The sequence below is a fragment of the Cryptomeria japonica genome, chromosome 6 (assembly GCF_030272615.1).
Source record: "Cryptomeria japonica chromosome 6, Sugi_1.0, whole genome shotgun sequence".
In the NCBI taxonomy this organism is placed as follows: domain Eukaryota; kingdom Viridiplantae; phylum Streptophyta; class Pinopsida; order Cupressales; family Cupressaceae; genus Cryptomeria; species Cryptomeria japonica.
In genome coordinates this window covers 592,470,128-592,474,793 of record NC_081410.1, presented here as the reverse complement: position 1 = coordinate 592,474,793, position 4,666 = coordinate 592,470,128, and positions in this window count along the sequence as shown.

The window sequence follows — 4,666 nt, the reverse complement described above, 5'->3', positions numbered from 1 at the left end:
GTTCAATAGATCGGGAGGTAAGATATTGTCGCGAAGGTATGTGAATATGGAACCATATAACCGGGATTCAGGACCAACAATGCATATCATTTCAGTAGGAGTGATCTCGTATGAAGGAATCAATAGATTATCTACCAGGAACTCATAGCAGGTCTCATTTTGTGGTAGATCAATGAGCGAAGCAATCATAGCCATGGCATCTGCAGCACGATTCTGTTCTCTTGGTATCTACTCAAAATCTATCTTTGTGAAGTGTTGTTTCAAATCATCTACCAGTTGTTTGTAAGGCATTAGCTTTTCATCTTTTGTTTGGTAATCATCAGTTGCTTGACGGATGACAAGTTGAGAATCCCCAAAAACTCGAAGTTCCTGGATCTTCCATTGAACTGCAATTCTTAATCCAGTTGTTAATGCCTCATATTCCGCTATATTGTTGGTGCAAGGAAATGATAAGCAGTATGATTTTGGTATAGAATCGCCTTGAGGAGTTATAAAGAGAATACCCGCTCCTGCTCCATGCTGTGTGTATGAGCCATCAAAGTATAATTGCCATGGCTTTGCAGGTGATATTGTTAGAATGGACTCATCTGGAAATTCTGACTGTAGAGGAACATCATCTATCATGGGAGCATCTGCCAATTGATCTGCAATTGCTTGTCCTTTTATTGCTTTTCTGTTTACGTACTTGATGTCAAATTCACTCAGAATCATTACCCACTTGGCCAGCTACCCAGTAAGTGTAGCTTTGTTGAGAAGATATTTTAGTAGATCAATTCTGGCAATCAACTTAGTCTTGTGAGTGAGCATATAATGGCGTAATTTTAGTGAAGCAAAGACCACAACGAGACATGCACGCTCGATTGGTGTGTAATTTAACTCATATCCCACCAATGTGCGACTAATATAGTACACTGCTTTTTCCTTGTCGTCGGCAACTTGTTGTGCTAGGAGTGCCCCCAATGCTGTTGGAGTAGTCGATATGTAAAGTAGCAATGGTTGATCTGGAATTGGTGGCATCAAAACTGGTGGGTTCAAAAGATAGTCTTTGAGCGCCTGAAAAGCTTGTTGATAGTTCTCATCCCATTTGAACTTGATGTTTTTGTGTAGCAGGTGCTGGAAAGGATTACACTTATCTGCAAGTTGTGCTATGAATCTTTGTATGGACTGGAGTCTCCCTTGTAAAGATCGAAGTTGATTGATATTCTTGGGTGGCGGCATGTCCAAGATAGCTTTGACCTTTGCTGGATCGGCTTCTATTCCTCTTTTAGACACAATGAATCCTAGGAGCTTCCCGGAGGTTACTCCAAAGACACATTTCTTTGGATTTAGTCTTACCTTGTATTTTTCCAGCCGATCAAAGACAACTGAAAGTATGTCCAAGTGTGTATCTCTGTCTATTGATTTTCCCAAGAGATCATCAACATAATTTTCCACTCTTATGTGCATGAGATCATGAAAAATAGTAGTCATCGCTCTTTGATACGTAGCACCTGCATTTTTCAGCCCAAAAGGCATGACATTCCAACAGAAGGTTCCCCATGGACAAGTGAATGATGTTTTATGTTGATCCTCAGGTGCAATCCTGATTTGATTATATCCAGAAAATCCGTCCATTAAAGATAACATTTCATGACCTACTGTAAGATCAACGATCAAGTCAATGTTTGGTAATGGGAAATCGTCCTTTGGACAAGCCTTGTTGATATCTCTGAAGTTTGTACATATTCAGATATTGCGATCTGGTTTGCTGACAGGTACTAAATTGGAGATCCATTCGGGATAATCAATAGGGCGTATGAATCTGACATCCAATAATTTCTCCAGCTCTGCCTTGACGAGTAATGCCACTTGTGGGTGCATTTTCCTTAATTTCTGTTTTACTGGTTTTGCCCCCGGTTTGACTGTCAAATGATGCATTACCAAATCCGGATCTAGTCCAGGCATATTAGCATATGACCATGCAAAGTTGATTTTTCGTTCCTTGAAGAAGCTTATGAATTTTGCCCTTTCCAACTCTGTCAATGATTGAGCCAAGAATATGTTGTGTGGAACCTCTTCTGTACCAATGTTTGTCTTTATAGTCTCCTCTACCAACATGGATGATTTTTCCTCATATGATGTTGGGAGAATGTCGAGCCTTCCATCTTCGGGTGCCTCAGAGAGGTTTTCACCCTCAGATACGTCCTTTCTTTTTACTTTTTTGGAGTCAGATAGCGCCACAGTGTGGTTTTCGCCATAAGACTTTTGTTTTGTCTTTATTTTCACATTTTTGCGACTGGAAGGTCCAACACCCACACCAAAGTATGCCATGTTGTTGAGCTCTATGGTGTATCCTGCCTTATGGTCCCCAGGGGGAAGATCATCTCGAATGCCAAGATAGTCGATAATAGCTTCGTCATTTTGAAATGTATCAAATTGTGCTGGTCCTTCATGATCCCAGTCAATGAGTTGGGGGTGAACAAGGGGAAGATCTTTAGTGTTTTTGGAATTTGCAGGGCTAATAGTGAAGATGTGGTTATATTCAGGTATGTCAAGACAATCATCGAGGTCATCGATGGCACTTTCCTCATCAGTTTTGATCATGAGCGAATCCAAATTGTCATCACTAGTAGAGCCTTCTGGGACAGGTGTCCTCATCCTATGCGATTTCAACCTAAGACCTTGAAATGAAGACTGTGCAGGATCCTTATGGTTTGGTTCTTGACCAACTCTGAATTTTTTATAAAATTCCTCCTCCTCTATAGGTTCATCTGGCTCTCTGAATGTCTCGATGAGTTCATAGTCACTGGAGGATTTGTCTGAACCCCATTCCCACTCATTAGAATCTGTGGAATAAGAATCCTCTTGTTGAACTTCGGTGACTTTGATTTGTGAGGTTCTTTTTGTTCTTTTATTATGAATCTTGGAATTCAGAAAACCCAGTCCCTTTGAGCGTTCCCTTCTTGTAGTAAGCTCAGGTTGTAAGGGCTCCATGACACCTTCTTTGCGTAACCCGAGAGGGCTTTTTCCATCATACCTGAATCTTTGCAGAATTTTGAAGCCTTTGCCATAGTTCTCACAGGGTATAATAATTTGATCTTGTGTGTCCTCTTCAATGTCTTTATAGAGCATTTTATATAAATTTTCTTCTTCTAGTTCGCCCCATCTTTGAAAGATGGTAGGATCCCATTTGAGTATCATGATGGAGATTTGCTTGTTAGGATGTGGCCTCCCATATTCTTTTGGAGAGCTCATGACTTGTCGTAAAAACATCGTCTGATTCAAAGTGTATTCTCCCATGTCTTTGTCTTGAAACTTGCCTCTAAGTTCACCTTGTTTGGATGTCGAGGGTTTTAATGACTCAGGGTCAATGTATGCCGAAAAAGGAGTAGCCTCACAGTTACTGGGAATGATAGTCTCAGTATGTGATCTCAAGTTATTACAATATATGAATGGATTTGGATCACCATTTACTGTTACCTCGACTCCATTATGAGGAAACTTAATGCATTGATGATATGTTGATGGGATTGCCCTCATTTCATGAATCCAAGGACGTCCTAGCAATATGTTATATGTGAGATCTAGATCTAGGACTTGACAAACCACATCCTTTGTGACTGGCCCGATTCTTAGTGGTAAGGTAACTGTGCCCTTGGATGAACACTCTTCATCATCATAAGCCTTTATGGTGATTTGGTTTGTAGAATTCACAGCTTTGTCAGAATATCCCAATTGTCTGATGGTGCTCAATGTACAAATATTTAGACCTGCTCCTCCATCTATCAGGACTCGCTTTATTCGATGTTTATGTATGAAGGCTTCAACGTGTAAAGGTGCATTATGAGGCTGACTTATGGAGGCGTCATTGGCTTCTGTGAATGTGAGGGAGTGTGGAATGGATAGGTATCCCACCATGACTTGAAACTGGTCCATGTTCAGATCAGTAGGGACGGCAGTGTCTCTCAAGATTTTGTCAAGGATGGCTTTATGTGCAAGGGATATACGTAAGAGCTCAAGAATGGAGATGAGCGCGGGTGTCTTCCCTAATTGTTCTACAAGGTCGTACTCAGGCTTGATTGATAAAGGATTGGTATTCTTAGTGGAGGCACCTGGCAACATGATCTTACCTCGACGGGTTGTAACATGACATTCAGAGGTAGATTCAGATGAAGATCCAACACCCCTTAGGAAAATCCTAGGTCGTTGAGGAGGATTCTCAGGATTTTTGTTTTTGATAGTAATAGTAGAAATATGATTGTCCATCGAGATGTGATTGATAGTAGAATCATAATTGTAAGGTGCTCTAGTGTAATTGGCTTGATCATCTGTGACTTTGCCTTTTCCTTTGTCATGTTTTGGGAATGGTTCCTTAAACATCTCATGCTCTTGATTAGATGAATGTCCCTCAATCTCGATGTCGCCTCTATCAATGAGATCTTGCACAATGTTTTTCAATCGATGGCAATTACTTGTCTTATGACCCTTGCTCTTATGAAATTCACAAAACTCATCATCATTCCACCAATTTGGTTTGACCTTTGGTTCATATGGAGGAAAATCTGGAACTGTGAACACTTTGTTTGCTACAAGCTTTTTGAATACTAATTCAAGTGGTTCTCCCAATGGAGTGTACTTCCTTCGTGGTTTAGAAGTTGTTTGATTGTTCACCTGATTGTTGGTAGAA